A 12,750-nucleotide genomic window follows, 5' to 3' on the forward strand; every position below is an offset into this window, starting at 1 on the left:
CACTCCCAGGCTCCCCAGGGCACTAAGCCCCTGAGCCCCGCTCGACTCCCCTTCCCCGGCCACAGTAGCTCTTGCTCCTTCCCACCACCAGGCCTGTGTCCCAGTCATGCCTGCAGCTGAGAATCTCTCCTCTCCCTGGTCAGGAACTCTCTCCGTCCTTCAAGGCCCTCAAGGCCTGAACTCACACTTCTTGGATGCCCTGTTGCCCTTCTGTCTGGGCACTCCCAGCCTTGGCACCAGGCCATTCACCCTCTGTGGCATCGTGCAGCCTTTGTACCGAGCCCTGAACTCGACCGGGAAGGGGCCTGTTGCTCCCCCTCCTCCCAGGTGGGGACAGATGGGGTCGACAGAAAAGAGGTTAAAAGTAAGAAATTCGTGCCCGCTGAGACGCTGGGCCCGCGACTCCCCTGGCCCTCTGGGACCCTCTTATCTCGGGCCCTGGTCTATGGGAGGTAGGGCGGGATCCCGCAGCCCGCTCCTCGGTTCCACAGCTGCACGCAGGTCCCTGCTCCGGGCGAGCGGCATGCCAGGTTCACGGACAGGCGCGGCACTGGGCTGGGCTGGGCTGGGCTGGGCTGGGCCGCAGCGGGAGCAACCTGGGCCGGTCGGGGCTGCGGGCTGCAGGGGCGGGAGGATCAATGCTCCCAGGGGCGGGAACCGCGAGTGCAAAGCACCCTCCCCTCCCCACCCCCGCCCCGCGGACGGTGCAGGATTGGGAGGTCTGGGGACCTGGCCGGCGGGGGCAATGTGCTGGGAATGGGTGGCAAAGGAGGACGAGCCTGGGAGTAGTCCACTAATTCAAAAAAATTTAATTAGATATCTTTTTATACTGGTCCGGTGGCTCACACTTGTAATCCCAGCACTTTGGGAGGCTAAGTTGGGAGGATTCCTTGAGCCCAGGAGTTTGAGACCAGCCTGGGCAACACAACAAGACCCCGAGAGCCCATCCCTAAAAAAGAAAAAAAAAAAATATATATATATATATATATACACATATATATATTTTTTTTTTAATTAGCTGGGCGTGGTGGCACATGCCTGTATTCCTAGCTACTGGGATGGCTGAGGAGGGAGGATTACTTGAACCCAGGGTTTAGAAGGCTATAGTGAGCTATGATCACACCACTGCAATCCAGCCTGGGCAACAGAGCAAGACCCGTACCCAAACAAAAAACAAAACCCCAAAACCCCCAAAGATATATTTTCTGCCTTTAAATGATTAACATTTGTAAAACTCAAACTGGGCAGATGCATTAAAAAGAAAAATCCTCATCCCGCAGCCCCCCTCCAGTTTGAGAGGATCCTTCCAGGCCTTCTCCAGAACCTCTGCTCACACACAAACACACACAGATACCCCTGCAGACAGACAGATGCACACAGGCACACCTTTGCACAGACACACAGCCACCCACACAGCCACAAGGACACATGGTAATTATATAAAAAGGTGGGTCAGAACAGTCTTCGGTGTGGGTGTATTTATGCAGACGCATCTCTAGTGCGCCATCTCCCTGTTCCAGCCCCTCCCACCACACCCTGGAGGCATTTCACTGTGTCTGTCCCATCTTCCACACTGCCGCTGTGGGCATGGTCCCACCGTAGGGACTCAGTGCCAGGTTGTGCACATCTAAACTTCATGCCTGATGACTCCATTTCCAAGGCTGAGGGGTGGTGGCAATGGGGTGCCCTGGGGTTGTGGATGTGGAGTTTCGCTCACCTCTGGGATTCAGGAAGGTGCCCTGGGCATGAGGCCAAGGAGAGAAGTCAGAGGTGAGCAGCTGAACTAGGGACAGACTCGACTTTCTTCTTCTTCTTGTTTTGTGTTTTACAGAGACTGGGTCTTGCTATGTTGCTCAGGCTGCCAGGCTGGCCTTGAACTCCTGAGCTCAAGCGATAGCCTCCCAAATTGCTAGGATTACAGGCCTGAGCCACCCTACCTGGCCCTCCTTGACATTTTTTAAAAATTTAATTTTTGTGGGTACATACTAGGTGTGTATATTTACGGTGTACATGAGATTACATGAGACATCTTGATACAGGCATGCAATGCATGATAATCACATTGGGATACCCAACGGCTCAAGCTTTTTTTTTTTTTTTTTTTTGAGATGGAGTCTTTTTCTGTTGCCCAGGCTGGAGTGCAATGGTGCGATCTCTGCTCAATGAAACCTCCATCTCCTGGGTTCAAGTGATTCTCCTGCCTCAGCCTTCTGAGTAGCTGGGATTACAGGCGTGTGCCACCATGCCCAGCTAATTTTTGTATTTTTAGTAGAGAAATGGTTTCACCATGTTGGCCAGACTGGTCTCGAGTTTCTGACCTCAAAGTGATCCACCTGCCTCAGCCTCCCAAAGTGCTGGGATTACAGACATGAGCCACTGCGCCCAGCCAGTTCAAGCATTTATCTTTTGCGTCCTTGACATTCTTGAGAGACATGTTTGAGGTCTTTGGGGCTCTCCAGATTTGTGTCCACAACAAACATTGATTATCCACTGAAAATGCAATCACATTCAACCAGAAATAGCCCCTTGGAGGACCCTTAGGTCAGTGGGGGTTGCTGAGTGGGCTCCTGCGTGCTTGTCAGCATTTCGTCCCCAGCATCCCGTGTCCATGGGCTGCACCGGCATGGAGGGGGTTCCCGTTGGGTGGCACCGGCAGCAGAGGCAGCTTCACACCTCACACACTATCCGAGCTTCAGAATGCATCTCTGTACGCTGGTGGGGCCAGGAGCCGGGCTGCCTCTGTGCCTGGCTGCCATGCTCAGCCTTTCTTGGGCCTGGGCTGGGGACCTGGCTGGGGAAACCAAGAGTATTTCAGAGCTGTGGTTTGGGACGTGGATACCCCATGGAGCGCCCGAGCCAGATGTGCCAGGGCCAGAGCGCACCTCCACCCCTGAGGAGTCCCTTTGCCCTCCACTGTAAGCAAGAGTCTTGCTCTCTCGCCCAGGCTGGAGTGCAGTGGCGCTAAAATGTGGTAGCCTGGGCTCCCAGCTGACGGGACGGGAAGCACTGTGTTTGTCGACCCAGGGATGAAGGTGGCACAATTCAGAGTAGAGCCTGGTTCTGCCTTGGTGTTGGCTCTTGCCTGTGGGGCTGGCACCACGTCCCCTGCTCTGAATGCCTACACCTGCTTGGGTGTGTTTGTGTGTGGTGTGCAATTGGAATTCCGCACCCCCTCAGCCCCACCCACCAGTTTTTATTTTATCCTTAAGACACATGTTTGAAAGTGACCTAATCAACAAGGTGTCATAAATGAAATAGCGACAAGAGTTCTCAGGGGATGGCACAAGGCTGAGGGCCCCAAGAGGGAGGCTCCCAGCAACCCTGTGGAGATCACCCAGCAGCCCATGGCCCCCGACACCTGGTTCTCCCAGCTGACAACTGTGGCCTGAGGGCCCACTGTGTGCCAGGCAAGGCTGTGGGTGCTTCACACACAGGCTCCTGCTCCTGAAAACTCCAGGAAGTAGGGTAGCTATCTCCACTTTACAGGGGAAGAGACTGAGGCACAGAGGCGAAGTGGTTTGCCCAAGCTCAGCTGGCGGGTAAGAAGCTGAGATGCCATCTCAGCTGGGTCTGCGTCCAGGGGCTGTGCTGCCCTTGGGCCAAAAAGGAAAGACAGAGAATTAGACAAGACCACTGAGGTAGTGACCAGTGTTGGGGAGAGGGGGAAAGAAGGACAAGTCATCAGTTCAGGTTGACAAATCAGGGAGGCTTCTGGGAGCAGGTGGCACTTGGTCTTGACATGAGGGTTTGGAAAGAGATGGGGCAGGCATGCAGGATGAGAGGCCTGGGGATGCAGGGAGGGAGTGGAGACCAGCATGGGGTCAGGGTTGGAGGAGTGCATTCAGGTGGACTAGCCAGATGTAGCCGTGCAGGGCACAGAGGGCTGGTCTGGGCCATGCCTTACGGGGGCAGGCTATAGTGGGCTATAGTGGGAGACGGGAGAGGCCACAGTGGGGTGGACATGCACGAGGCTGCGGCATGGCCTTCCTGTGCACAGCTTCACTGAGAAGTCTGTGGACAGTCTCACTTATTCATCTGCAGGCAGTTTATTTCTGTTTCTTCTTGGAAGCTCTAGGGATTTCCTTTCCCTCCCTCCCTCTCTTCCTTCCTTCCCTCCTTTTCTTTTTTTGAGACAGGATCTCACTCTGTTGCCCAGGCTGGGGTGCAGTGGCACCATCACGACTCACTGAAGCCTTGGCTTCCCAGGCTCAGGTGATCCTCCCACCTTGACCTCCCAAGTAGCTGGGACTACAGGCATGCGCCACCAGGTCAACTATTTTATTTTATTTTATTTTTTGTAGAGACAGGGTTTCTCCATGTTGTCCAGGTTGGTCTCAAACTCCTGAATTCAAGTGATTCTCCCACCTTGGCCTCCCAAAGTGCTGGGATTACAGGCATGAGCCACTGCGCTCTACAGCTTTGGGATTTTTGTTTTCATCTCCTTGCTCAAAAGTTTCTCTGCAATGTTTCTAGATGATAACTTTGGGTTTTGCTGTTACTGTATCAAATTGTGCTCACTTGCTCACTTTTCTTTTTTTCTTCTTTTTTTTTTTGGAGACAGAGTCTTGCTCTCTTACCCAGGCTGGAGTGCAGTGGCGCAATCTCAGCTCACTGCAACCTCCGCCTCCTGGGTTCAAACGATTCTCCTGCCTCAGCCTCCCGAATAGCTGGGATTACAGGCTCCTGCCACCTTGCCCAGCTAGTTTTTACATTTTCACCATGTTGGCCAGGCTGGTCTTGAACTCTTGACCTCAAGTGATCCGACTGCCTGGGCCTCCCAAAGTGCTGGGATTACAGGCGTGAGCCACTGTGCCCAGCCTATACTCACTTTTCAATTAAACTGCACACATCTTAAGATTATACCTGTGTAACAAGTATAGTAGCTATGAGATCCATCATGTTTTAAATGGGTTTTATTATGATTCTGGCATAGTGTGGCCGACAGAGCAGGACTCGACTGCCATTGGAAAGAATTTGTTACTTACAGTTCCCAAGAGGAGAGGGCACACCTTGCCACACACGGCCACCTGGGGCGCACCAGGCCAGGCTGGAGGGCAGGGGAGCGAGGGGAAATGTGGGAAGGCCCTTCCTGTGGTTTCCATGGGAAGGAATGGGTGAGGCAGGGTGAGCAAGCTTGGCATTGGTGGGTTTGAATCATTTCAGGAGGCTGGGGGTGTAGAGCTGTCCAGACTGCCTGGTACTGACCCTCCGGTGATTAGGGCAGGGGAATACTGGACCTGACTGTGAGCCCAGTGGAGGGGAAGTGGGGAATGGGCTGGGATTGGCTAGCTTGCATCTGAAAGGCTCGCTCCTAAGCTGGTCACTTGCAATCTCTAGGAATTGGCTAGCCCTAGGAGGGGCAGTCCCTCCAGGGTCAGCAAAGCCCCAAGATGTCACAGCATCAGAATTACAGAAAAGAAAAAGGCATGGCGAATACAACTGGCCCTGTGATGGGCTGACATCGTATTAAGGAAACCTTGGGGTGAGGAAAGCGGAGACTGATAGAGAGTAAGGCATAGGTTAGCGTAAACAGCGTGGAACATTTCAATGTGAGAGTGGGAAGGGGTGGTGTGAGGTGTCCTCATGGTCTGGCTCGTAACCAAGTTTCCCATTTACATGGCATAACCCAAGAAGAGAGATCTGAAATTTCCAAGGTCTCTAACAATATCTTGGTGGAGTTGTAAAGTGTGTTAAAAGCATAAGATATTTTGTTTCAACAATATATCTTAGAGATTAGACAAATCCCCCTTTAAACATAGGAAAGGGTAATGGGAAAGGTTTTTTTTTGGTTTTTGTTTTGTTTTGTTTTGTTTTGTTTTTTTTGAGATAGAGTCTTGCTCTGTGGCCCAGGCTGCAGTGCAATGGTGCGATTTCCACTTACTGCAACCTCCGCCTCCTGGGTTCAAGCAGTTTTCCTGCCTCAGCCTCCCAAATAGCTGGAATTACAGGCGCCTGCCACCACACCTGGCTAATTTTTTTTTTTTTTTTTTTGCAGATGGAGTCTCGCTCTGTCCCCCAGGCTGGAGTGCAGTGGCATGATCTCAGCTCACTGCAACCTCTGCCTCCTGGGTTCAAGCAATTCTCCTGCCTCAGCCTCCTGAGTAGCTGGGACTACAGGTGCATGCTGCCACACCTGGCTAAATTTTTGTATTTTAGTAGAGACGGGGTTTCACCATGTTGCCAAGGCTGGTCTTGAACTCCTGAGCTCAGGTGATCCACCTGCCTTGGCCTCCCAAAGTGCTGGGATTACAGGCATGAGCCACCGTGCCCGGCCATTTTTTTTGTATTTTTAGTAGAGTTGGGGTTTCACCATGTTGGCCAGGATCGTCTCGAACTCCTGACCTTAGGTGATCCACCCACCTCGGCCTCCCAAAATGCTGGGATTACAGGTGTGAGCCACCGTGCCCAGCCCTCTGGTTTTGATTTAAGTTTGGGTCTCTGTGAGGCAAGAGTCCCAGAGTCCTTGACCCTGAAAGGGACAACTCAGCCAATGGCACCGTAGTTTGTAACAAATGTGAAGATGTGGCCCAGTGTCGGTCAGGCAGCCAGTACTAAGGTGACTGCCTGGAGTTTGGCCAATTGTGTTGACCCTTGGGTCCTGTCCTTCATTAGGGACATTCTGACTGAGAGATGGAAAGCAGCCACCATCCACTGAGCTTCCTCATTCTTAAAATGGTTGGCAGTGCGGTTCCTACCGTCTGTGTTCACTCAGCTAATCCCAGGGGCTCTCCAGGTAGCTGCGAGGTCTGAGAGCAGGTGAGCTCCTTCAGCACCTACAAGGGAGTCGGAGGACTTCCTCCTGCAGAAGGAATACGCCAGAGGGCTCAGGTTTGGTTCCTTTGCGTCTTATAAAGGCTTTGGTAGCCACACCAAGTTTGTGGGGGTGCTGCTGCCATGACCCAAAGCAAAATGGGCAGCGGGGTATAGTGCAGTGGTGTGACCACGGCTCACTGCGGTCTCGACCTCTCAGGCTCAAGTGATCCTCCCACCTCAGCTTCCCCAGTAGCTGGGACTGCAGGCATGTGCCATAGTGCTCAGCCCAGCAATTTTGTTAAGAGAAGCTGTGTCTTGCATCATCAATCCTTGAGCAACTAATGGCCATGCTAGGTGGTCCAGAGACTGCAGGGGGCCTGCGAGGGGTTGCCAAAGCCCATCCACAGTGCAGGAGTGTCCAAGGGCTCTGACAGGAGTGCCTGTTGATTTTTACTTGAACAGATTTAGAGCCTTTTGTGTGAGGGAGTCTTGCTTCAGGTGGGCCACTATATAAGTAGCAGCATCAGTAGCATAAGTGAAATTTTTTTTTTTTTTTTTTTTTGAGACGGGGTCTGGCTCTGTCACCCAGGCTGGAGTGCAGTGGCGCGATGTCGGCTCACTGCAAGCTCCGCCTCCCGGGTTCACGCCATTTTCCTGCCTCAGCCTCCCGAATAGCTGGGACTACAGGTGCCTGCCACTGCGCCCGGCTAATTTTTTTGTATTTTTAGTAGAGACAGAGTTTCACTGTGTTAGTTGGGATGGTCTCGATATCCTGACCTTGTGATCCGCCCGCCTCGGCCTCCCAAAGTGCTGGGATTACAGGCGTGAGCCACCGCGCCCGGCCATAAGTAAAAATTTGTAAATGATGAATATATTGCCATCAGAACCCAAAGAGAACTAAAAGATGTTGGACAACATCCAACAGTGTCATGCCAACATCTCTTCTCATCAATGTCATGCCAACATCTTCTTCCCATCAGTGTCATGCCAACATCTTCTTCCCATCAGTGTCATGCCAACATCTCTTCCCATCAGTGTCATGCCAACATCTCTTCCCATCAATGTCATGCCAACATCTTCTTCCCATCAATGTCATGCCAACATCTTTTGCCATGTCCAACGTCTTTTGCTATCAGTGTCATGCCAGGCCAGGGCCCCCGGAGCAGGTGGATGTAGGGAAGGTATTGTCTGCATAACAATGTGCCCTGGTAGAGCTGTGGGGGTCCCCCAGGGCAGCCTGGTCCAGCTGCAGTGTGTCCCTCTGGAGGCAGAGGCAAACTGTGGCTGAAAGCCTGTTGAAACAGGCATCAAATACAATGTAGTAGCCAAATCTGTCAGCGCAAAATACTTCATGGTTGTTGACTGGGGTGGAGTTAATTTTAATGCCTTTGGGCTGGGCGTGGTGGCTCAACGCCTGTAATCCCAGCACTTTGAGAGGCCGAGGCAGGTGGGCGGATCACAAGGTCAGGAGATCAAGACCATCCTGGCTAACACGGTGAAACCCTGTCTCTACTAAAAATAGAAAAAATTAGTCGGGCATGGTGGCAGGCGCCTGTAGTTCCAGCTACTTGGGAGGCTGAGGCAGGATAATGGCGTGAACCCGGGAGGCAGAGCTTGCAGTGAGCCGAGATCGCGCCACTGCACTCCAGCCTGGGCGACAGAGCGAGACTCCGTCTCAAAATAATAATAATAATAATTTTAATGTCTTTGGCTGTTGGGTGTGGGGGCCTTAGTGGGTGGGACCACAGCATGAAGATTCTAGAAATCTACCACCGGGAGCCCTTTGTTTTTCCTGGGTTTAAGAAGAGGTAAAACTGGACCATTAAACAGAGCAGCAATGGGAACAATCACTGCCTTATTAGTTAGGCTTTAGATAATAAGCATCACTCCCTGAGGGCCTATTTTAACTTATATTGAAACAAATTAACTATGTAATTAATTAACTTATTTTTTGAAACAAGACCTTGCTGTGTCTCCCATGCTGAGTACAGTGGCGTGATCTTGGCTCACTGCAGCCTCAACCTCCTGGGCTCAAGCGATTTTCCCTTCTCAGCCTCCCAAGCAGCTGGGACCACAGGTGTGCACCACCATGCCTGGCTAATTTTTAAATTTTTTTTTGTAGAGACGAGGTCTTACTATGTTGCCCAGGCTGGTCTTGAACTCCTGGGCTCAAGCAATCCTCCTGCCTTGGCCTCTCAAAGTGCTGGGATTACAGGTGTGAGGCACCTCGCCCGGCCCAAATTAAATTTCAACTGGAGGTCCGTGGAGTCCCATTTTATTGAGCAAATGTGTAAGCACTTAACTTTAATTTTAACATAAGTACTTTAATTTTAAAGTAAGTGCTTAAAATTTAAAATTAAAGGCTTACTTTAATTTTATTATTCATTGTGTTAGAGCATCTATACCCAGTGTGTGGTATTTTAAGGCAACAGGTACTATAACTACAGGAAGTTTAGGCAGGGCTGCCATTACACTTAGGCACATCTGTTTTCCCTCTATTTTATATTAAGTTACCTCCTTAAGATTATAAGGGGGTACAATGTTTAAATTGAGTCGGGGGCCAGGTGCACTGGCTCATGTAGTATCAGTGCTTTTTAGGTATCATATAATCTCAGTGCTTTGGGAGGCTGAGGCAGGAGGATTGCTTGAGGCCAGGAGTTTGAGACCAGCCTGGATGACATAATGAGATCCAATCTCTACAAAATAAATAAATAAAATAAAATAAAATAAAATAAAATTAGCCTAGCTATGGTGGTGCATACCTGTAGTCCTAGCTGCTTGGGAGGCTTAAGTGGAAGGATCACTTGCGTACAAGAGTTTAAGGCTGCAATGAGCTATGATCATGCCACTACACTGTAGCCTGGGCAACAGAGTGAGACTTCATCTCGAAAAAATTGAAACACTAACAAATAAATAAATAAAATAAATTTAATAGGACCCTCAGGTATAACTATAATTTGAACCACAGTATGGATTAAGTCGATGAAGATTTGTTAATTGGTGCATTTTAGCAAATGCTAAAGTTAACTTACAGCCTATTTTGTTTAGAGGCACGAAAGCCAGTCAGTGCCCTTTTAATCCTTTTATGTGAATCCTTTTGGTATATGCATTTTGTCATATATTTGTTATATGTATCATTTGTCATATACATTTTTAGATATACATTTTGGATTTCTAATTGGGTTGAATTATGGACACTTGTTTTAATTTATATAATATATAATTTATTTATTGTATATTTTATAAATATATTTATATATATAATTTATTGGCTCCTCTTTTCTCCCCCTCCTATATCTAGGGTGTTTTATTCCTCCTTCTTCTCCTCCTCCTTTTGTTCCATTTTAGCCTTTTGGCCACCTAAAGTTTTTGGGTTTTGTCTCAGGCTGATAAAGAGGAAAGTGGTGGTGGCAGGGGTGTGTGTGTGTTGAGGGGCGGGTGTGTGTGTATTGGGGGTGGGTGTGGGTGTGTGTTGGGGTGTGTGTGTTGGGGGCAGGGGTGTGTGTTGGGGTGTGTGTGTGAGTTGAGGGTTGGGTGTGTGTGTGTGTTGGGGTGTGTGTGTGTTGGGGCGGGGCTGTGTGTGTGTTGGGGTTGTGTGTGTCGGGGTGTGTGTGTGTTGGGGCAGGGGTGTGTGGGTGTGTTGGGGGTGGGGGTGTGTGTGTTGGGGGTGGGGGTGTGTGTTGGGGGGGTGTGTGTGTTGGGGGTGGGGGAATGTGTGTGTTGGGGGTGTGTGCGCGTTGTGTGTGCGTTGGGGGGCAGGGGTGTCTGTGTTGGGGTGGGGGTGTGTGTGTTGGGGCGGGTGTGTGTGTGCTGGGGTGGGTGTGTGTATGTTTTGGGGCGGGGGTGTGTGTGTTGGGGCGGGTGTGTGTGTGCTGGGGTGGGTGTGTGTATGTTTTGGGGCGGGGGTGTGTGTGTTGGGGCGGGTGTGTGTGTGTGTTGGGGGCATGCGTGTGTGTGTAGGGGTGGGGATGTGTTTGGGTGAGGGGTGTGTGTTGGGGCGGGTGTGTGTTGGGGCGGGTGTGTGTTGGGGCAGGTGTGTGTTGAGGTGGGGGTGTGTGTTGGGGCAGGGTTGTGTTGGGGTGGGTGTGTGTGTTGGGGGCATGTGTGTTGGGGTGGGGGTGTGTTGGGGCAGGGTTGTGTGTGTTGGGATGTGTGTCTGTTGGGGTGGGGGTGTGTTGGGGTGGGGGTGTGTGTGTTGGGGTGGGGGTGTGTTGAGGTGGGGTGTGTGTGTTGGGTCAGGTGTGTGTTGGGGCATGTGTGTGGGGGGGATTAGGTGTGTGTGCGTTGGATGTGTGTGTTAGGGCGGGTGTGTGTGGGGGGGCGGGATGTGTGAGTTGGGTGCGTGTGTGTGGGGGCGTGTGTGTGTGTGTTGGGGGCATGTGGAGGGCGGGGTGTGTGTTGGGGGTGTGTGTATGTGTTGTGTGTGTGTTGGGGGCGGGTGTGTGTGTTGGAGAGGGCGGGTGTGTGGGGGCAGGTGTGTGTGTGTGGGAGACTGCCCTGTCTGCGGCCAGTGTTTGCCTCCCCCTTTCCTTTTTCTTTTTGTTCTTTTTTTTTTTTTTTTTGAGACGGAGTCTCGCTCTGTCACCCAGGCTGGAGCGCAGTGGGGCGATCTCGGCTCACTGCAACCTCTGCCTCCCGGGTTCACGCCATTCTCCTGCCTCAGCCTCCCGAGTAGCTGGGACCACAGGCGCCCGCCACCACGCCCGGCTAATTTTTGGTACTTTTAGTAGAGACGGGGTTTCACCGTGTTAGCCAGGAGGGTGTTGATCCCCTGACCTCGTGATCTGCCCGCCTGCCTCGGCCTCTCAAAGTGCTGGGATTACAGGAGTGAGCCACGGCGGCCGGACTTCCTTCTTTTTTAACCAAAGCCTGTTAGAATGGCTTGAATCTCGAGGTGGGTAACATTTTTCCTTTTGATTTTGTTCCCCATATTATCTTTTCAGTGTTTATCAGATAAAGTCCTGCTGACCCCTCATGGCCCTGTCCTTAGGTGGCGTCTTACCCGACCTCTGAGGGCTCTGGAGCCGTTGCGAGAGAATAACCCTGTCGGTATTTTTGAGGCTGCTTTGAGCGCAGCCCCCCGGTAAGCTCCGGTGCTCAGGGAGACCCACGCGGCATCACTGGCACATTTCATGCTCCCGAAGCCACCTCCTCCAGGGTCTCAGGCAGGGCAGGGATAGAGTGCTGTGTTCTTCTATGAAACATTGTGCCCCTGGTCCTGAGGGTAGGGCGCCTCCTGCCCACTAGGTCCCTGTGGGGGCGGGGGTCCTCACACTGAGCTCCTGAGAGTGAAGAGCAGCCTCCCTCACTCCCCCGGGCAGGCTCCCCCCACTCCCCCGGGCAGCCTCCCCCACTCCCCTGGGCAGCCTCCCCCACTCCCCTGGGTAGGCTCCCCCCACTCCCCTAGACAGGCTCCCCCGACTCCCCCAGATAGGTTCCCCCCACTCTCCCGGGCAGGCTTCCCCCACTCCCCCAGACAGGCTCCCCCCACTCCCCTAGACAGGCTCCCCCGACTCCCCCAGATAGGCTCCCCCCACTCTCCCGGACAGGCTTCCCCCACTCCCCCAGACAGGCTCCCCCCACTCCCCTAGACAGGCTCCCCCGACTCCCCCAGATAGGTTCCCCCCACTCTCCCGGGCAGGCTTCCCCCACTCCCCCAGACAGGCTCCCCCCACTCCCCCAGACAGGCTCCCCCCACTCCCCCAGACAGGCTCCCCCCACTCTCCTGGGCAGGCTCCCCCTACTGTCCCAGGCAGGCTCCCCCGACTCGCCGGGCAGGCTCCCCCATTCCCCTCCGGGGCAGTCTCCCCCCACCCCACTTCAGGGGGCCTCCCTCGCCCCGCAGCCTCCCCCCACTCTTTGAGGCAGTCTCCCCCAATTCCCCCAGGCAGCCTGAAAAGCCCCCCAAGCAGTAGCTCTGTTTGCCCCCACTTAGCAGGGCCGCCTGCGGGGCACCCCCAAACACTAGGAGGAAGTCCCTCCCGTGGCTCCCTTTGG

The 12,750-nt window shown here is 52.7% G+C and overlaps 1 protein-coding gene across 3 annotated transcripts in view; it reads left to right on the forward strand.

The window, feature by feature from the left end:
* The window catches only part of DEGS2 (delta 4-desaturase, sphingolipid 2), a 45,588-nt gene that overhangs the window by 12,899 nt on the left and 19,939 nt on the right, over nucleotides 1-12,750 (forward strand). The window contains exons 1-2 of one of the 3 annotated variants that reach the window (XM_055288194.2): nucleotides 6,636-6,756; nucleotides 11,744-11,836. The gene's annotated coding sequence lies outside the window, so the exon portion shown is untranslated. Of the gene's footprint in view, nucleotides 1-6,635; nucleotides 6,757-11,626; nucleotides 11,648-11,743; nucleotides 11,837-12,750 lie in introns of those variants that run through there. The other 2 variants (XM_063643931.1, XM_063643930.1) reach the window with 2 other exon arrangements.

The sequence above is a fragment of the Symphalangus syndactylus genome, chromosome 8, assembly GCF_028878055.3.
Source record: "Symphalangus syndactylus isolate Jambi chromosome 8, NHGRI_mSymSyn1-v2.1_pri, whole genome shotgun sequence".
Classification (NCBI taxonomy): domain Eukaryota; kingdom Metazoa; phylum Chordata; class Mammalia; order Primates; family Hylobatidae; genus Symphalangus; species Symphalangus syndactylus.